Genomic DNA, 22,500 nt, shown 5'->3' with positions numbered 1-22,500 from the left:
TCGTAAGGACACTTTCATGGCCTATCGCTCAGTGTATAGTAACATACAGTGACTACACACCCACCCTCTTAATTAATCGTCCTAAATTAATTACACTGTTCCTCGCAGATTTGAAACAGAAGGTTAAAGGATTCTACCTGCTGCTACCACAGACTTCTTGAGTTGCTCCACTTGCTTCGCATAGTGCATAAAGAACACCTTGGATGACTACCAGGCGGTGTACGAACAAAGATGTTTAAAGTCCATATAAATAAAGAAATTTTATGGAAGAAGCAACTCTTCTCGGATCATGACTAGCGGGTGTACTGTCAGGATCCGTTTTGCGAATAACACAGGTGAGTTTCGCCCTTAGTTATAGATAACTATGAGCCCGAGGTTTCTCCTCTGAACAGCTGTCCTCCCATAAAGTCTGAAGTTCTATGAAGATAGACCTTTAGGCACACCACTGGACATAGAGATGCATCTTCCTTCAGAGGGCAGATTCGCTAGGGACCCCAACTGTTGGTGGGTAGCTTGTTCTTGGTAAGAAACGTTGGGTGTGGAAATAGATTTAGTTCTCCCTCCAAGAACTGGACGTGGCCTTCCTCTCCAGAGAGAACCACCATTGCACTTACTCTGGCCCCCAAAGCGAATACAAACAGAAATATGATTTTTACTTCAAAACCTTCTAGGCGCTTTAACAATAGTATTGTGTCAACTGCTCACTTTTTCCTCTTCACTAAGGAGAGAAAATCATGAGAGGTAGGTTCCTGGTTTTCTGTGATGATGCGAAGACAGTCGACTTCTGTACTCGCTGAGACAGGGATGGATCCGGTAGCGGTATGAATTTTAGTCGTATTTCCAATGCCAGAGGGAACCACACGCTATTTGGCCACTTGTGGGCCACTACTGCCGCCTTCCCTTTGAAGGATCTCAGTTTGTCAAGGACCTTCAAAAGGAGGTTGTGCGGAGCGAACAGATAAATACTGGACCATCTGTTCCAGTCTAGGGACACAGCGTCCACTACCTCCGCTAGCGGATCCTCGTCTGAGGACACATATCAATCTATTTTCTTGTTGTCTTTCGTCGCAAAGAGGTCTATCTGCAGATCCGGGACTTGACTCGAGATGAAGGAGAACGATCCTGCGTCTAGGGACCATTCTGACTCTATTGGTGTAAACCTGGATAGAGCGTCTGCTGTCACATTGCGGTACCCATGAATGTGAACTGCTGACAGGTGCCATATCTTCCTTTCTGCCAAACGGAATATAGCCAACATCACTTGGTTGATTTGAGATGACCTTGACCCTTGTCAATTCAGGCATCTCACTATCACCTCGCTGTCTAGAACCAGTCTTATGTGGGTCGAATGGTGAAGGGATACTTTCTTTAGTGTCAGAAGTACTGCCATGGCTTCTTGAAAGTTGATGTGAAATGACTAGAAAAGATTGGACCAAGCTCCTTGGACTCTCTTCTGATGAGAGTAACCTCCCCAGCCTTTCTTTGAAGCGTCTGTGTGGATAGTTATTGACGGGGGAGGAGGTTGAAGAAGTATTGATTTTTTCAATTGCTTGGCATTGGACCACGGCTTGAGAAGCGTTCGCAGTCGAGTTGGTAGTGGTCTTATTAGATCTCTTTGTGTGTTTGATGCTTATTTTCTCCAGACTCCTATTGCATCCTTTAGCTGTGCTCTTTGCACTGGATCTGTTATCGAAGCAAACTGTAGAGAGCCCAGCAATCTCTCCTGTTCGCGTCTTGATATCCGTTTGGATTTCAACAGTCTCTTGACAGATCCTGCTATCTCTTTCCTCTTCTTCCCAAGAATGGAAAGTCGATGTGACTCCAAATTCCATTGGATTCCTAACCACTGAAATTTTTGAGCTGGAGAAAGTCGAGACTTTTTGGTGTTGATCTTGAATCCCAGATGTTCCAGGAACTGGATCACTATCTTAGAAGCTTGCATGCATTCTGTCCTGGATGCTGCCCACACCAGCCAGTCGTCCAAGTAGGCTACTACTTGGACCCCCTTTAGGCGTAATTGATGGACGGCTGGGTTCGCGAGCTTCATGAAAATCCTTGGTGCTATGTTTACCCTGAAATGCACTGCTCTGAAGACATAAAGTTTTCTATGTAACATGAAGCCTAGGTAGGAGGAGAGGTGACGATTAATTGGAACGTGCCAATAAGCGTCAGACAAGTCTATAGAGACAGTATATGCCCTTTTGGACAGTAGGGTCCTTATGTGTTGAAGTGTGAGCATTCTGAACTTGTAGTTCATTATGAACTTGTTGAATGGCGACAAGTCTAGAATGACTCTGAGTTTTTCTGAGTCCTTCTTTGGAACACAAAACAGCCTTTCTTGGAATTTGATGGACTTAACTTTCCGGATTACTCTTTTGTCTAAGAGCTCTCGGACATATTCTTCAAGAACGGGGGTTGAGTGTTGGGAGAATTGAGGAAATTGGGGTGGAGGACTGCTCCAGCTCCAACCTAGTCCATTCTTTATTAGGCTGTGGGCCCAGGGATCGAAGGTCCAACGATCCCTAAACAGCTGTAGTCTCCCTCCTACTAGAAGCATCTCACTTCTGTTGTTGTGGACCATAGGCCTTGCCTCCTTGACCACGTCCTCCCCTGGATCCCCGTCCTCTTGAAGGGCGTCTAGAAGAACTTCTGGCTGTTCCTCTAGCCTTCGAATGAAAGGAAAAAGTCTGCCTTTCGAAAGCTGAGTTAAAAACTGGCGACTGAGTTGCCACTTGTTGAGGTACCAGCTGGTACGTGGTTGGAGGTTGTGCCATTATCTGAGGCACTGCGGTCACAGGGAGTTGTTGTTGTTGTTGCTGTCGGTAGGGTATAGCCGGCTGAGAGGATGGCATAGGCTTTTTTGTCTTCCTCTTGGGTTGGGGACCCTCATCCGGAGAAGACTTTCTCTTAAGATCTAAGCCCCACTTTTTGAGAAGGTTCCTATTCTCTGTGGCAGCCTTGTCTACTACCTCTTTAACCACTTCGTTGTGAAAGAGGTCTTTACCCCAGATACGAGAGGAGATCAATTTCCTCGGTTCGTGCGTCACCACAGAGGAGGCGAACATGAACCCTCTACAGGCTCTCCTAGCTTTAATAAAGCTATAGAGATCCTTCGTAACTGTGGCCAGATGGGTTTTGGCCGATACCATGAACATGTCCTGGTTCTTGGGGTCACTTGCCATCGTTTCTAGTGTCGTTTGCAACGACATCGATGCCGCAAGTCTTTCCTTTGTCTCTTGCTTTCTGCACAAGAGAACCTCCGACAGTTTTAGAAGTTCCTCATCAAACTGACGTTCAGCAATATCAACTTCCAGCTTCCCGACTGAGAAGGTAAGGTGTACGTCCTTCCAGTTATCTTGGACCAAGGGCAAGGTCAGAGATAACGGCTTGCACTCCTCCAAGGAGGGGCATGGTTTCCCTGCCTCCTCCGCCTTTAAGGCTGCCTTATATCCCTTTTCCATAAATGGAAAGGCTCTGGTAGGAGAGGCCACAAAGGAGGGAAGCTTCTTACTCAAGGCTGGAACCTTTACGTTCATGAAGCCCCTCTCTTTCATCGAGCACGCTAGTAACGCCTGAGCTTTACTATGGTAAAAAACTATGACCTCCTTCGGCTCCGTCTCCTCCTTTGAGGCTGGCTCCTTCCTAAGGCGGACATAGCAGTCCGGGTAAGAATCTTTGTTGGGCCAAAAATCCACTTCTTCCAGGGGAATTGCTCCAAACTTTTCTGATATCACCATCTTTCCGATTGTCATTGGCATGTGTTCGGCATACCTTCAAGGATTGGTATCCGAGCACAAAGGAAGGTCCTTCACGTTGAGTCGCTTCTGGGGCCCACGTGATGCTACAAGTGTACGTATCTCCAGTTTCATTGCAGCTTCCTTCTCCTCATTCTTCTTTTGAATTTGTTGGATCATCTCAACAATAGAAGAAAGAGTCCTTCCCAGTTCATCTGGGATAGCAGACGATGTAGAGGGAACAGCTTGTGGGTCCGGAACCGATGTAAACGACACCTCGTCAATTTCTTCCTCTTCTACTTGAGGAGCCTGGGTCAGCTCCTCCTCCTGACCTTCTCCTAGAAGGTACTTCTCTGTAGAATATGACACCTCCGACATCTTATCGTCCAATTGGATGTCTTGAAGGGCGGCCGAGACTTCAGAATCTATCAGATTCTGGGCAGTTGGTATCTCCACCTGAGGCTGAGGAATGACCGCATCAGCCGATACTTTAGGGAAAAGGAATGCCCTCATCTTCTTATGTGGAAGGTAGGGGCCTGAAGTGTTTTTCTGAAAACCCCTCACCCAGGTTCGCAACTTTTCCCTGGCAGCATCCCTTGACTCCGTTGACTTGGGGTCGTCAAAAGCCTCGGTAATCAGGTTAGAACATACTGTACAAACCTGAGGGTCCAAATACTGGAGATCACCTCTGGAGGCTGCGCATGCTGCGTGCCTCCTGCAAAACTGATGTCCACAAAAGTTCTTACTGTGAACATTACAAAACACACACCCGCACTTCGGATGGTCCTCCTGTAAAGAGAAGAAAAATCCATGAGTATCAAGTGAAGGCTTTTCACTTATATTAGAACATGTAGGTTACACAGTAAAGCTAAAAGAAAGAAGGAAAAACACATATTTGTATTTCCTCTCCATCCAATTGCTGTAATCTCCCAAGATATTAAAACTTAGGTTAATTCTATTCTAGAATACCTTATGAAATTTCCTAAACGGAAATTTAAGGAGTAGTTCACACCTTGAAATAAAGTTTTAATATACGGGATAGAATGAATACAGAAAGAACTCACTTTCTGTATATTGTACGGTCTCAGCAAAAGGCTGTACAAGATAACATTAAGTATGAAGAAATAACTTTAGTGTTACCACAAGCTCTGCACTGTAGTTTTATCAATGCAGTGTGTACTACACTACAAAAATAGTAACTACTGTACATCGCATGCCGTTGTGCCAGCCGGCATTTACCCCTCTATAGTTCAAAGATATACTACCTTTAAACTAATAGGCGGCAGGTCACTGTTTCGCAAATGTGTGCCGGTCGGCAATCATTGCCGGCCGGCAGCTGAAAACACTAATACACGGCTGCCGGCCGCTAATCATAGTGGCCAGCAGATTCGGGATGTGTTCCCACTACCGGCAGGCAAAGATAGCAATACCCATGCCTGCCGGCAGTGGCTAAGAACCAGAAAACCTCCACCGGGCATAGGGGTACAACACACTAGTCAGAGAAACAGAATGGATGTAAGGTTTTAAGGCGGCATTGCCATACGACCTTCCATCCAGAAAGAGTGAACTTATGGAAGGGGAGAATGTAGCATTCAGGCTTCCAAAGAATCCATAGCCTACCGGGCTCTACCGGCATACATGGAAGGGAGACCAAGGGAGATCTGGGGTTCACTCTTCAAAGAAAAAAGGGTCTCCGCCGGCCGACACATAATGCCAGCCGGAAGAGAGCTGAGCCGGTCCTCCATCCTAACCTACAATAGGTACGTAAGTAGGACTGCGGCCAAAAGAAAATAAAAGAAAGAGAGGTGGGGAAGGGATAATGGTCCTATAGACTTCGTTCTAGCAAGAGACACACTCAGCAGTTAGGGAAGCTCATCCTAACCTAGAGTTGTCTATTAGGGAGGAAGACTTGCAATACTTGCTATCCTCTTCCCAAGCAGAACAAAGTTAGGTGAAGTTATTTCGCCGGGCAACAGAGAAAACTCATTCTCCAGCCCGAGAAAAACAACACAGGACAGTCTGCTAGGCTACTAGAGGAAGGAATCATCTCTTACAGAATCCTTCCGACATGGACTAGGGAAGCAAAGCTTCCTATGTCCGCCCCTACCCTAGAAAAGGAGACTCATTCTCTATGCTAGGAAGAAGCAGACCACAGACTAGAAACTCTGATGTTCTGCCCTAACCCCAAAAAACAGTCACTCTGGTTATCAGGTCAGGACAGACATATCCTAGAATAGTTATACCTGAATTATCATACAGATAGAACCACTAGGATTAAGCCAAAGGCTTACAGAGGGAGAGAGGGATTGAACTTAACTCCCGGAGGAGAAAAGAACAATCGGGGATGTGTGAAAGTATACTACTGTACCTAGATTACTAGACTAGGTAGGGTAAGAATCGATTACTTTTTTGGGCTCAAGCCATGTCGTCGTGATGGAAGTTCCTTAAAGTAGTTCCTAAGGGATATATGTACTACAGTGATATTCCGAGAGAATTTTACCTTTAGGTATCCAGAATTTTAACTCCTGGCGCGAATATCCTTGAAATTTCTCCAAAGGATATACCATAATATCAGCGGACGCATTCTTGACACGCAATCTGCACCCCAAACAGTGTTTTGGCTTCGAGGAGGATGTGGCAAAAGGGAGCCGTCCAAAGGCTCTCCCCGCTCTCGTAATACTATTGGGAATACAACAGCACCATTCCCACAACGGCGGACATCCCTTTTTTTGTAGTGATCACGCTCGGTGATATTTCCATCCCCTGACAGCCAGAAAACCTTTGGGATTAAGGGCAAAAAATGCCCCAAGGTAGAAGAGGAAAATGTTGCGTCGGAATTTCCTCCACCTGTACCGGCTTTAGAGCCATCGATGTCGACATCTTCATCTTCTACCCCTAATTTGGATAATGTGGTACAATTATGTGGCCAAGCTTTTACGCTTTCCCTAATTGTTGGGTTCGACTGAAGTACGAACCAAAGTCAAGAAAAGGAACGAAACCAAAGGAGGTCTTGATTCTCGACCGTGATAAGGCACAGACTATCCTTTCAGGTAGTCTAAGAAAGGTATTCTCACTGAATAACGGACACCCTTCCTTTCTTGCTCCTACTTCAATCTCATTCCCCTTTATGGGGAAGGCATTTACTTCTGTTGCCAGAGTGGTAGAGGCGGGTAAGCCATGTCCCACACTAGATGAGTGCACCCCTTTGTCACCAGCTTTTCCTGGACAGGAAAAGGATTGCAAGGAAGTCCATTTGACATTTTCAGTTGGAAAATTAGACAAGGACGTCGCGAGTCGACAATTCAAGGTACGTCTCCCTAAATTGTCTGAGTTGCTCTTCTGTAATGAACAGGAGTCAAAGGAGAGACTTGCGACATCCCTTTCTCTACGAAACTACATGGTGTTGTGTTCAATCTACGAAAGTACCCAAGACATGCTCATGGTCATAGCTAAAATGCATATGGCTATCTTGGTGAAGGACCTTTACGCCTTTATGAAGGCTAGGAATGCATGTAGAGAGTTTGTGTTCGCTGATGCAACAGTAAAACACGAAACAAGGAAGCTAATATCTTCCAACATCTGGGGTAAAGACCTCTTCCCACACGAGGTCACTAAGGAAGTAATTAAGAACGCCACCATGGAGAACATAGGTCTTCTCCAAAAATGGGGCATTCCTTCAAAGAGAAAATCTTCTGTGGTTGTGGGTCCCCAACCTAAAAAGAAGATTGGAAATGCTGGAAATATTCAGGCTGCTCAACAACATCCCACTATTCCAGTGACCACGATGCTACAGGCAGATGGTCAGAAGTCTAAGCCTACTGACTACTCGAAGCATAAAGACGCTTCGGCTAGGAGGAACTTTCCCTCAGGATCGCAGGACCTTCGATCCTTCGGTCCAAAGCCTATTCAAGATGAGCCATTGATGAGAAATAGGAATGTCCCTACCATCATTTCCTTACCTTTTCCTACAGTTCAAAACACTCCTGGAGGAGTATACCTGAGAGCTATAGAGCATACAGGTAGTAAGAAAACTTTAGCTCATCAAGTTCCAGGGAAGGCTGCTTCGTGTTCACGAGAAGGACTCAAGATATCAATGAGCCATTCTGAACTTGTTGCCACTCAACAAGTTCATAAAAAACAGCAAGTTCTGAATGTTAATCCTTCTGAACATATGGACCCTGTTCCAATTAAGGGTGTTCGTAGTCTTGCCAGACCTGAAAGGTGTCCTTCGGAACCTTCCAGTCAACCGCCCCAATCCCCCCTTCCTCCTATCTAGAATTCATGTTACAGAGAGTAACATTCATCCTAAGGAAGATACGTGTCGGACTCACAGTTTTAAGTATCTTCAAAGGATTGACGAACTTAGTCACGTCAAATTCAAGCCTAGAAATAGTTCAGGTATTAATATACCTGATCAAGAGGCTAGAGTGGGCAACACCCGAAGTGTCCGGCCAATGTGCATTCAAGAGATGACCCGGTTCCTAGGACATCATGGATGCAAGATAGGCTTCTAGAAGTCTCGACTTTCTCTTGCTCAGGGGTTTCGATGTTTAAAAAACCATCGAAGCCCTCAGTCACACGAACTCTCCTCTCCTTTGGAAATTTAAAAGGAGCTCGTGAGGTCTGTCAAGAGACTCAGGTATTCAGTCAGAATACCAAAACGCCAGCAGGAAAAAGCGCTAAACTTTCCCCAGTTGGCTATAGTGACAGACCTGGTGCAAAGGGCACACCGGAAAGATGCGTTGAGAGCTTGGAGAAAACACGCATCAAACGCTTGAAGACATAAAAAAGACTGAGATCAGTCCATCTTTAATCGCTTCTCTAACAGAAATTAGAGCACGAAAGTCCCAAGACTCTGCTGGTCCTTTCATGGGTGGGGAAGCCCCCTCCACACAGATCAGGCTCCCTACGACTGATCTGGGACACCGAAGCGAAAATAAGATGTCACATTCAAACATCTCTCTTGAAGGGGCGGCATCTACCAGCAGTTCATTTACAACTGATCCCCGATGTGACGGTGGATACTCTATTTCCATACAAACCGATAGAGTTGGAATGGTCCATGGGCGCAGACATATTCCCTCCCAGATGGGAACAAGTCCCAGATCTGCAATTCGACCTCTTCATCATGAGCATCTTCAAGAAACTACCTCGCTATATAGCCCCACACGAGGATCCTCTAGTGGGGCTGATAGACTAGATGAGGCTGGTCCTAGCTCTGACCCTAGGTATATTTCCAAAGATTCAAAAATTAACTGCCTTCGTTTTATCACAGAGAACCCAAACCCTTCATCTCATGATTTTCTCACTCTAGCAGTTAGAAAAAAGTTTGGGATCTCAAAAGGCAATATAGAATTCTTAGAAGAATACAAGGCCAAGTCAACTAGAAGACAATATGAGTCTTCCTGGAAAAAGTGGGTTGTGTTTGTCGAAGCAAAAGGACCGAAAGAAATTTCAATGAACTTCTGTCTGTCCTTCTCTGTCCACCTTCATAGCCAAGGTCTGGTGGCCAATACAATAAATACGTGCAAGTCAGCCTTGACTAGACCTCTCCTATATGCCTTTCAAGTCGATCTGGCAAATGAAATCTTTAATAAGATTCCAAAGGCATGTGCTAGGTTTAAGCCCGCGGTACCACCAAAGCCTATCTCTTGGTCTTTGGACAAGGTCTTACATTATGCCTCATCTGTGAACAATGAAGATTGTTCTCTTAAAGATCTAACCCAAAAGTTTATTTTTCTGTTCGCTATCACCTCCGGGGCTAGAGTTAGTGAAATAGTGGCCCTATCCAGAGATGAGGGTCCCATTCAGTTCACGGAAGTGGGAGAACTGAATCTATTTCCTGATCCGTCCTTTCTCGCTAAAAACGAGCTACCCATTAAGAGGTGGGGTCCCTGGAGAATCTGCCCTCTGAAGGAAGATATCTCTCTATGTCCTGTAGAGTGTCTAAAGGTCTATCTTCGTAGAACTTCAGACTTCAGGGGAGGACAGCTCTTTGAAGGAGAAACTTTTGGATCAAATTTATCCCTAAAACAACTAAGGGCGAAGCTCACCTACTTTATTCGTAGAGCGGATCCGGACAGTACTCCCGCAGGTCATGATCCGAGAAAGATTGCTTCATCACTTAACTTCTTTCAGTATATGGACTTTGAGCGCCTTCGTTCATACACTGGATGGAAATCATCCAGAGTGTTTTACAAACACTATGCAAAACAAGTGCATGAACTGAAACACTTCGTAGTGGCGGCAGGTAGTGTATTAAAACCTGCCCCCTAATTACTGTAGTAAACAGTTTTTGGTTTGGGACCTCACATGGCCTCGCACATGTAATGGATGAGAATCATCCAGAGTGTTCTACATACACTATGGTAGACAAATCCATGATCTGAAGCAATATGTGGTGACGGCAGGTAGAATATTTAGCCTGCCGTCTAATTCTACAATGAACAGCTAATTGACTGGGACTGTTAATTAAAGTGAGAAGAGGTCACCCTTCTTAGGTGTGACTTCTTTTAATTAAGTGTATGATAACACTGGCTCTGTTCAAAATCCCAGGTGTGGAATTATACAGATAGCACTAGTGCCGGTGTACGAAGTGCACAGTGCAGATAGAAGTTTTGGCTTCGAGTAGGATGTGGCAAAAGGGAGCCGTCTAAAGGCTCTCCCAGCTCTCGTAATACTATTGGGAATACAACAGCGCCATTCCCATGACTTTTCTATTAGAAAAGATGGGTGGGTCCATCAAGACGACATGGCCATATCACCCAAAAATTGATTTTTCGCTTCGGTCAAAATCCGTTTTTTGGGCTCAAGCCATGTCGTCGTGATGGAAGCATACCAGAGCATTAGTGTATCTGTGGATTTTTAATCAGTGTCTTAACCTTATAGAAACCTTTTCTATGGTCATGGGGACCACATGAGACAAGGGACGTTACCGTTATTCGTCACCATCACTAACCATAACCAATGTTAGTGCTTCCTGCCTCCTAAAGGAAAGAGTCATTCTAGACAGTAGAAAAGGCATTTTGAGGTTAACATACATAGTATGATCAAACATAAGTACACACTGAATATACAAATAGTCTCATAGTAGTATATTTGCTAAAATAACATCAGTGTCTCTTATATCTATTATTTGATGCATACAAATATATGAGGGATACTTACTTTGGTAAGTTGAAGAACTCTAGCATGTATACATACAATTGTCTGGCGAAGGTGGACGCACTACATTCTAATAGACATTTATTACTAAAAAATGACTAAAAGATGTTCAGTAAAAATAATGTAGTAAGACAATGGGATTATACCTGTAACAAGTATAGAGATTATATTTCCTTCTTGAAGGAAGAAATGATGAGTGCCACTCTCAGACTGAAGAAGATTATAAAACAATTTATCTTCATAATTCCTGTACTGGTTACTTCTATCTGCACTGTGCACTTCGTACACCGGCACTAGTGCTATCTGTATAATTCCACACCTGGGATTTTGAACAGAGCCACTGTTATCATACACTTAATTAAAAGAAGTCACACCTAAGAAGGGTGACCTCTTCTCACTTTAATTAACAGTCCCAGTCAATTAGCTGTTCATTGTAGAATTAGACGGCAGGCTAAATATTCTACCTGCCGTCACCACATATTGCTTCAGATCATGGATTTGTCTACCATAGTGTATGTAGAACACTCTGGATGATTCTCATCCATTACATGTGCGAGGACATGTGAGGTCCCAAACCAAAAACTGTTTACTACAGTAATTAGGGGGCAGGTTTTAATACACTACCTGCCGCCACTACGAAGTGTTTCAGTTCATGCACTTGTTTTGCATAGTGTTTGTAAAACACTCTGGATGATTTCCATCCAGTGTATGAACGAAGGCGCTCAAAGTCCATATACTGAAAGAAGTTAAGTGATGAAGCAATCTTTCTCGGATCATGACCTGCGGGAGTACTGTCCGGATCCGCTCTACGAATAAAGTAGGTGAGCTTCGCCCTTAGTTGTTTTAGGGATAAATTTGATCCAAAAGTTTCTCCTTCAAAGAGCTGTCCTCCCCTGAAGTCTGAAGTTCTACGAAGATAGACCTTTAGACACTCTACAGGACATAGAGAGATATCTTCCTTCAGAGGGCAGATTCTCCAGGGACCCCACCTCTTAGTGGGTAGCTCGTTTTTAGCGAGAAAGGACGGATCAGGAAATAGATTCAGTTCTCCCACTTCTGTGAACTGAATGTGACCCTCATCTCTGGATAGGGCCACTATTTCACTAACTCTAGCCCCGGAGGTGATAGCGAACAGAAAAATAAACTTTTGGGTTAGATCTTTAAGAGAACAATCTTCATTGTTCACAGATGAGGCATAATGTAAGACCTTGTCCAAAGACCAAGAGATAGGCTTTGGTGGTACCGCGGGCTTAAACCTAGCACATGCCTTTGGAATCTTATTAAAGATTTCATTTGCCAGATCGACTTGAAAGGCATATAGGAGAGGTCTAGTCAAGGCTGACTTGCACGTATTTATTGTATTGGCCACCAGACCTTGGCTATGAAGGTGGACAGAGAAGGACAGACAGAAGTTCATTGAAATTTCTTTCGGTCCTTTTGCTTCGACAAACACAACCCACTTTTTCCAGGAAGACTCATATTGTCTTCTAGTTGACTTGGCCTTGTATTCTTCTAAGAATTCTATATTGCCTTTTGAGATCCCAAACTTTTTTCTAACTGCTAGAGTGAGAAAATCATGAGATGAAGGGTTTGGGTTCTCTGTGATAAAACAAAGGCTGTTAATTTTTGAATCTTCGGAAATATACCTAGGGTCAGAGCTAGGACCAGCCTCATCTAGTCTATCAGCCCCACTAGAGGATCCTCGTGTGGGGCTATATAGCGAGGTAGTTTCTTGAAGATGCTCATGATGAAGAGGTCGAATTGCAGATCTGGGACTTGTTCCCATCTGGGAGGGAATATGTCTGCGCCCATGGACCATTCCAACTCTATCGGTTTGTATGGAAATAGAGTATCCACCGTCACATCGGGGATCAGTTGTAAATGAACTGCTGGTAGATGCCGCCCCTTTAAGAGAGATGTTTGAATGTGACGTCTTATTTTCGCTTCGGTGTCCCAGATCAGTCGTAGGGAGCCTGATCTGTGTGGAGGGGGCTTCCCCACCCATGAAAGGACCAGCAGAGTCTTGGGACTTTCGTGCTCTAATTTCTGTTAGAGAAGCGATTAAAGATGGACCGATCTCAGTCTTTTTTATGTCTTCAAGCGTTTGATGCGTGTTTTCTCCAAGCTCTCAACGCATCTTTCCGGTGTGCCCTTTGCACCAGGTCTGTCACTATAGCCAACTGGGGAAAGTTTAGCGCTTTTTCCTGCTGGCGTTTTGGTATTCTGACTGAATACCTGAGTCTCTTGACAGACCTCACGAGCTCCTTTTAAATTTCCAAAGGAGAGGAGAGTTGATGTGACTGAGGGCTTCGATGGTTTTTTAAACATCAAAACCCCTGAGCAAGAGAAAGTCGAGACTTCTAGAAGCCTATCTTGCATCCATGATGTCCTAGGAACCGGGTCATCTCTTGAATGCACATTGGCCGGACACTTCGGGTGTTGCCCACTCTAGCCTCTTGATCAGGTATATTAATACCTGAACTATTTCTAGGCTTGAATTTGACGTGACTAAGTTCGTCAATCCTTTGAAGATACTTAAAACTGTGAGTCCGACACGTATCTTCCTTAGGATGAATGTTACTCTCTGTAACATGAATTCTAGATAGGAGGAAGGGGGGGTTGGGGCGGTTTACTGGAAGGTTCCGAAGGACACCTTTCAGGTCTGACAAGACTACGAACACCCTTAATTGGAACAGGGTCCATATGTTCAGAAGGATTAACATTCAGAACTTGCTGTTTTTTATGAACTTGTTGAGTGGCAACAAGTTCAGAATGGCTCATTGATATCTTGAGTCCTTCTCGTGAACACGAAGCAGCCTTCCCTGGAACTTGATGAGCTAAAGTTTTCTTACTACCTGTATGCTCTATAGCTCTCAGGTATACTCGTCCAGGAGTGTTTTGAACTGTAGGAAAAGGTAAGGAAATGATGGTAGGGACATTTCTATTTCCCATCAATGGCTCATCTTGAATAGGCTTTGTACCGAAGGATCGAAGGTCCTGCGATCCTGAGGGAAAGTTCCTCCTAGCCGAAGCGTCTTTATGCTTCGAGTAGTCAGTAGGCTTAGACTTCTGACCATCTGCCTGTAGCATCGTGGTCACTGGAATAGTGGGATGTTGTTGAGCAGCCTGAATATTTCCAGCATTTCCAATCTTCTTTTTAGGTTGGGGACCCACAACCACAGAAGATTTTCTCTTTGAAGGAATGCCCCATTTTTGGAGAAGACCTATGTTCTCCATGGTGGCGTTCTTAATTACTTCCTTAGTGACCTCGTGTGGGAAGAGGTCTTTACCCCAGATGTTGGAAGATATTAGCTTCCTTGTTTCGTGTTTTACTGTTGCATCAGCGAACACAAACTCTCTACATGCATTCCTAGCCTTCATAAAGGCGTAAAGGTCCTTCACCAAGATAGCCATATGCATTTTAGCTATGACCATGAGCATGTCTTGGGTACTTTCGTAGATTGAACACAACACCATGTAGTTTCGTAGAGAAAGGGATGTTGCAAGTCTCTCCTTTGACTCCTGTTCATTACAGAAGAGCAACTCAGACAATTTAGGGAGACGTACCTTGAATTGTCGACTCGCGACGTCCTTGTCTAATTTTCCAACTGAAAATGTCAAATGGACTTCCTTGCAATCCTTTTCCTGTCCATGAAAAGCTGGTGACAAAGGGGTGCACTCATCGAGTGTGGGACATGGCTTACCCGCCTCTACCACTTTGGCAACAGAAGTAAATGCCTTCCCCATAAAGGGGAATGAGATTGAAGTAGGAGCAAGAAAGGAAGGGTGTCCGTTATTCAGTGAGAATACCTTTCTTAGACTACCTGAAAGGATAGTCTGTGCCTTATCACGGTCGAGAATCAAGACCTCCTTTGGTTTCGTTCCTTTTCTTGACTTTGGTTCGTACTTCAGTCGAACCCAACAATTAGGGAAAGCGTAAAAGTTTGGCCAAAATTTAATTTTGTCCAAAGGAACAGCACCTATTTTCTCTGAGATGCAGAGATTGCCATTTGAAATCGGCATATGCTCCGTGAAACTCCAGGAATTGGTTACGGAGCATGTTGGTAGGTCTTGATTCATGGGTCGTTTGACTGACCCCTGGGAAGCAACAAGAGAAACTTTACGAGGATCTATCTTGCGTTTTACTTCCTGCTTTTCGTTTTGTCTACGAAAGCTCTCTATTTGATTCTTCAGTTGGATACATAATTGTACCACATTATCCAAATTAGGGGTAGAAGATGAAGATGTCGACATCGATGGCTCTAAAGCCGGCACAGGTGGAGGATATTCCGACGCAACATTTTCCTCTTCTACCTTGGGGCATTTTTTGCCCTTAATCCCAAAGGTTTTCTGGCTGTCAGGGGATGGAAATATCACCGAGCGTGATCACTACAAAAAAAGGGATGTCCGCCGTTGTGGGAATGGTGCTGTTGTATTCCCAATAGTATTACGAGAGCGGGGAGAGCCTTTGGACGGCTCCCTTTTGCCACATCCTCCTCGAAGCCAAAACACTGTTTGGGGTGCAGATTGCGTGTCAAGAATGCGTCCGCTGATATTATGGTATATCCTTTGGAGAAATTTTAAGGATATTCGCGCAAGGAGTTAAAATTCTGGATACCTAAAGGTAAAATTCTCTAAGAATATCACTGTAGTACATATATCCCTTAGGAACTACTTTAAGGAACTTCCATCACGACGACATGGCTTGAGCCCAAAAAAGTTATCGATTCTTACCCTACCTAGTCTAGTAATCTAGGTACAGTAGTATACTTTCACACATCCCCGATTGTTCTTTTCTCCTCCGGGAGTTAAGTTCAATCCCTCTCTCCCTCTGTAAGCCTTTGGCTTAATCCTAGTGGTTCTATCTGTATGATAATTCAGGTATAACTATTCTAGGATATGTCTGTCCTGACCTGATAACCAGAGTGACTGTTTTTTGGGGTTAGGGCAGAACATCAGAGTTTCTAGTCTGTGGTCTGCTTCTTCCTAGCATAGGGAATGAGTCTCCTTTTCTAGGGTAGGGGCGGACATAGGAAGCTTTGCTTCCCTAGTCCATGTCGGAAGGATTCTGTAAGAGATGATTCCTTCCTCTAGTGGCCTAGCAGACTGTCCTGTGTTGTTTTTCTCGGGCTGGAGAATGAGTTTTCTCTGTTGCCCGGCGAAATAACTTCACCTAACTTTGTTCTGCTTGGGAAGAGGATAGCAAGTATTGCAAGTCTTCCTCCCTAATAGACAACTCTAGGTTAGGATGAGCTTCCCTAACTGCTGAGTGTGTCTCTTGCTAGAACGAAGTCTATAGGACCATTATCCCTTCCCCACCTCTCTTTCTTTTATTTTCTTTTGGCCGCAGTCCTACTTACGTACCTATTGTAGGTTAGGATGGAGGACCAGCTCAGCTCTTTGCCGGCTGGCATTCTGTGTCGGCCGGCGGAGACCCTTTTTTCTTTGAAGAGTGAACCCCAGATCTCCCTTGGTCTCCCTTCCATGTATGCCGGTAGAGCCCGGTAGGCTATGGATTCTTTGGAAGCCTGAATGCTACATTCTCCCCTCCCATAAGTTCACTCTTTCTGGATGGAAGGTCGTATGGCAATGCCGCCTTAAAACCTTACATCCATTCTGTTTCTCTGACTAGTGTGTTGTACCCCTATGCCCGGTGGAGGTTCTTTGGTTCTTAGCCACTGCCGGCAGGCATGGGTATTGCTATCTTTGCCTGCCGGTAGTGGGAACACATCCCGAATCTGCTGGCCACTATGATTAGCGGCCGGCAGCCGTGTATTAGTGTATTCAGCTGCCGGCCGGCAATGATTGCCGACCGGCACACATTTGCAAACCAGTGACCTGCCGCCTATTAGTTTAAAGGTAGTATATCTTTGAACTATAGAGGGGTAAATTCCGGCTGGCACAACGGCATGCGATGTACAGTAGTTACTATTTTTGTAGTGTAGTACACACTGCATTGATAAAACTACAGTACAGATCTTGTGGTAACACTAAAGTTATTTCTTCATACTTAATGTTATCTTGTACAGCCTTTTGCTGAGACCGTACAATATACAGAAAGTGAGTTCTTTCTGTATTCATTCTATCCCGTATATTAAAACTTTATTTCAAGGTGTGAACTACTCCTTAAATTTCCGTTTAGGAAATTTCATAAGGTATTCTAGAATAGAATTAACCTAAGTTTTAATATCTTGGGAGATTACAGCAATTGGATGGAGAGGAAATACAAATATGTGTTTTTCCTTCTTTCTTTTAGCTTTACTGTGTAACCTACATGTTCTAATATAAGTGAAAAGCCTTCACTTGATACTCATGGATTTTTCTTCTCTTTACAGGAGGACCATCCGAAGTGCGGGTGTGTGTTTTGTAATGTTCACAGTAAGAACTTTTGTGGACATCAGTTTTGCAGGAGGCACGCAGCATGCGCAGCCTCCAGAGGTGATCTCCAGTATTTGGACCCTCAGGTTTGTACAGTATGTTCTAACCTGATTACCGAGGCTTTTGACGACCCCAAGTCAACGGAGTCAAGGGATGCTGCCAGGGAAAAGTTGCGAACCTGGGTGAGGGGTTTTCAGAAAAACACTTCAGGCCCCTACCTTCCACATAAGAAGATGAGGGCATTCCTTTTCCCTAAAGTATCGGCTGATGCGGTCATTCCTCAGCCTCAGGTGGATATACCAACTGCCCAGAATCTGATAGATTCTGAAGTCTCGGCCGCCCTTCAAGACATCCAATTGGACGATAAGATGTCGGAGGTGTCATATTCTACAGAGAAGTACCTTCTAGGAGAAGGTCAGGAGGAGGAGCTGACCCAGGCTCCTCAAGTAGAAGAGGAAGAAATTGACGAGGTGTCGTTTACATCGGTTCCGGACCCACAAGCTGTTCCCTCTACATCGTCTGCTATCCCAGATGAACTGGGAAGGACTCTTTCTTCTATTGTTGAGATGATCCAACAAATTCAAAAGAAGAATGAGGAGAAGGAAGCTGCAATGAAACTGGAGATACGTACACTTGTAGCATCACGTGGGCCCCAGAAGCGACTCAACGTGAAGGACCTTCCTTTGTGCTCGGATACCAATCCTTGAAGGTATGCCGAACACATGCCAATGACAATCGGAAAGATGGTGATATCAGAAAAGTTTGGAGCAATTCCCCTGGAAGAAGTGGAATTTTGGCCCAACAAAGATTCCTACCCGGACTGCTATGTCCGCCTTAGGAAGGTGCCAGCCTCAAAGGAGGAGACGGAGCCGAAGGAGGTCATAGTTTTTTACCATAGTAAAGCTCAGGCGTTACTAGCGTGCTCGATGAAAGAGAGGGGCTTCATGAACGTAAAGGTTCCAGCCTTGAGTAAGAAGCTTCCCTCCTTTGTGGCCTCTCCTACCAGAGCCTTTCCATTTATGGAAAAGGGATATAAGGCAGCCTTAAAGGCGGAGGAGGCAGGGAAACCATGCCCCTCCTTGGAGGAGTGCAAGCCGTTATCTCTGACCTTGCCCTTGGTCCAAGATAACTGGAAGGACGTACACCTTACCTTCTCAGTCGGGAAGCTGGAAGTTGATATTGCTGAACGTCAGTTTGGTGAGGAACTTCTAAAACTGTCGGAGGTTCTCTTGTGCAGAAACCAAGAGACAAAGGAAAGACTTGCGGCAACGATGTCGTTGCAAACGACACTAGAAACGATGGCAAGTGACCCCAAGAACCAGGACATGTTCATGGTATCGGCCAAAACCCATCTGGCCACAGTTACGAAGGATCTCTATAGCTTTATTAAAGCTAGGAGAGCCTGTAGAGGGTTCATGTTCGCCTCCTCTGTGGTGACGCACGAACCGAGGAAATTGATCTCCTCTCGTATCTGGGGTAAAGACCTCTTTCACAACGAAGTGGTTAAAGAGGTAGTAGACAAGGCCGCCACAGAGAATAGGAACCTTCTCAAAAAGTGGGGCTTAGATCTTAAGAGAAAGTCTTCTCCGGATGAGGGTCCCCAACCCAAGAGGAAGACAAAAAGGCCTAGGCCATCCTCTCAGCCGGCTATACCCTACCGACAGCAACAACAACAACAACTCCCTGTGACCGCAGTGCCTCAGATAATGGCACAACCTCCAACCACGTACCAGCTGGTACCTCAACAAGTGGCAACTCAGTCGCCAGTTTTTAACTCAGCTTTCGAAAGGCAGACTTTTTCCTTTCGTTCGAAGGCTAGAGGAACAGCCAGAAGTTCTTCTAGACGCCCTTCAAGAGGACGGGGATCCAGGGGAGGACGTGGTCAAGGAGGCAAGGCCTATGGTCCACAACAACAGAAGTGAGATGCTTCTAGTAGGAGGGAGACTACAGCTGTTTAGGGATCTTTGGACCTTCGATCCCTGGGCCCACAGCCTAATAAAGAATGGACTAGGTTGGAGCTGGAGCAGTCCTCCACCCCAATTTCCTCAATTCTCCCAACACTCAACCCCCGTCCTTGAAGAATATGTCCGAGAGCTCTTAGACAAAAGAGTAATCCGGAAAGTTAAGTCCATCAAATTCCAAGAAAGGCTGTTTTGTGTTCCAAAGAAGGACTCAGAAAAACTCAGAGTCATTCTAGACTTGTCGCCATTCAACAAGTTCATAGTGAACTACAAGTTCAGAATGCTCACACTTCAACACATAAGGACCCTACTGTCCAAAAGGGCATATACTGTCTCTATAGACTTGTCTGACGCTTAGTGGCACGTTCCAATTAATCGTCACCTCTCCTCCTACCTAGGCTTCATGTTACATAGAAAACTTTATGTCTTCAGAGCAGTGCCTTTCAGGGTAAACATAGCACCAAGGATTTTCATGAAGCTCGCGAACGCAGCCGTCCATCAATTACGCCTAAAGGGGGTCCAAGTAGTAGCCTACTTGGACGACTGGCTGGTGTGGGCAGCATCCAGGACAGAATGCATGCAAGCTTCTAAGATAGTGATCCAGTTCCTGGAACATCTGGGATTCAAGATCAACACCAAAAAGTCTCGACTTTCTCCAGCTCAAAAATTTCAGTGGTTAGGAATCCAATGGAATTTGGAGTCACATCGACTTTCCATTCTTGGGAAGAAGAGGAAAGAGATAGCAGGATCTGTCAAGAGACTGTTGAAATCCAAACGGATATCAAGACGCGAACAGGAGAGATTGCTGGGCTCTCTACAGTTTGCTTCGATAACAGATCCAGTGCAAAGAGCACAGCTAAAGGATGCAATAGGAGTCTGGAGAAAATAAGCATCAAACACACAAAGAGATCTAATAAGACCACTACCAACTCGACTGCGAACGCTTCTCAAGCCGTGGTCCAATGCCAAGCAATTGAAAAAATCAATACTTCTTCAACCTCCTCCCCCGTCAATAACTATCCACACAGACGCTTCAAAGAAAGGCTGGGGAGGTTACTCTCATCAGAAGAGAGTCCAAGGAGCTTGGTCCAATCTTTTCTAGTCATTTCACATCAACTTTCAAGAAGCCATGGCAGTACTTCTGACACTAAAGAAAGTATCCCTTCACCATTCGACCCACATAAGACTGGTTCTAGACAGCGAGGTGATAGTGAGATGCCTGAATCGACAAGGGTCAAGGTCATCTCAAATCAACCAAGTGATGTTGGCTATATTCCGTTTGGCAGAAAGGAAGATATGGCACCTGTCAGCAGTTCACATTCATGGGTACCGCAATGTGACAGCAGACGCTCTATCCAGGTTTACACCAATAGAGTCAGAATGGTCCCTAGACGCAGGATCGTTCTCCTTCATCTCGAGTCAAGTCCCGGATCTGCAGATAGACCTCTTTGCGACGAAAGACAACAAGAAAATAGATTGATATGTGTCCTCAGACGAGGATCCGCTAGCGGAGGTAGTGGACGCTGTGTCCCTAGACTGGAACAGATGGTCCAGTATTTATCTGTTCGCTCCGCACAACCTCCTTTTGAAGGTCCTTGACAAACTGAGATCCTTCAAAGGGAAGGCGGCAGTAGTGGCCCACAAGTGGCCAAATAGCGTGTGGTTCCCTCTGGCATTGGAAATACGACTAAAATTCATACCGCTACCGGATCCATCCCTGTCTCAGCGAGTACAGAAGTCGACTGTCTTCGCATCATCACAGAAAACCAGGAACCTACCTCTCATGATTTTCTCTCCTTAGTGAAGAGGAAAAAGTGAGCAGTTGACACAATACTATTGTTAAAGCGCCTAGAAGGTTTTGAAGTAAAAATCATATTTCTGTTTGTATTCGCTTTGGGGGCCAGAGTAAGTGCAATGGTGGTTCTCTCTGGAGAGGAAGGCCACGTCCAGTTCTTGGAGGGAGAACTAAATCTATTTCCACACCCAACGTTTCTTACCAAGAACAAGCTACCCACCAACAGTTGGGGTCCCTAGCGAATCTGCCCTCTGAAGGAAGATGCATCTCTATGTCCAGTGGTGTGCCTAAAGGTCTATCTTCATAGAACTTCAGACTTTATGGGAGGACAGCTGTTCAGAGGAGAAACCTCAGGCTCAAAGTTATCTATAACTAAGGGCGAAACTCACCTGTGTTATTCGCAAAACGGATCCTGACAGTACACCCGCTAATCATGATCCGAGAAGAGTTGCTTCTTCCATAAAATTTCTTTATTTATATGGACTTTAAACATCTTTGTTCGTACACCGCCTGGTAGTCATCCAAGGTGTTCTTTATGCACTATGCGAAGCAAATGGAGCAACTCAAGAAGTCTGTGGTAGCAGCAGGTAGAATCCTTTAACCTTCTGTTTCAAATCTGCGAGGAACAGTGTAATTAATTTAGGACGATTAATTAAGAGGGTGGGTGTGTAGTCACTGTATGTTACTATACACTGAGCGATAGGCCATGAAAGTGTCCTTACGATCTGTTCCATTGACGTTGGTGAACTATAGCATAATACGGACACTTGTGCCAAGCGTTTCTTATGCTACTATGAGATTCAGGGCCTCTGTAACACGGTTTTTTGGACTTTGCTCCTTATCAAAGCATCGGATATAGCTGAAAGTTGATATATGTATATTTTACAACCTCACACAAATTTTGTCAGCATTATCAATAATCTAAACCCGATAGTTTTAATTTTTATAGAGTAAAAATTATCTAGCCAACGCCATGGCCAGTGATAACGAACCAAGAGTCAAAAACATTCATTACGTAAGCAATGTAAACACCTTTTGACAAAATTTTGCCCCGCCCATCCACCAGACACCCATTCACCTTGTTCCATCGGCTCTGAAACCCATAACAGTCAAGAATGGCTAACAGGATTTGGAATTGCCCCCGTGGTTGCAAAACTGCATTTGTCTTACGACTTGCAACTTTATACAGTCAAGAGAAAGCCCGTTGCCATATTTACTATAGCCTGAATAGGTAATTATTCAGTTTCTAGTTTAAATCCAATGTTTATGGTCTGATTTGTATTAAGCGTAGCATGATTATAATACTTGTAATGTCATTCAGGCTTTTGAACATTTCCATTAACTATTCACTATGCCACCAAGAGAGAGAGAAAGAGAGAGATTGTATGTAAACAGTCTTTATATAACTATTTTTGGTCAAATAAGTTTTTTGTGCTAAAATCTCCATCAGACCAACGGATCATCCGAT

This window comes from Palaemon carinicauda, chromosome 26 (genome assembly GCF_036898095.1).
Source record: "Palaemon carinicauda isolate YSFRI2023 chromosome 26, ASM3689809v2, whole genome shotgun sequence".
NCBI lineage: Eukaryota > Metazoa > Arthropoda > Malacostraca > Decapoda > Palaemonidae > Palaemon > Palaemon carinicauda.
The sequence above is the reverse complement of the archived record's forward strand: the minus strand, read 5'-3'. Positions refer to the sequence as shown.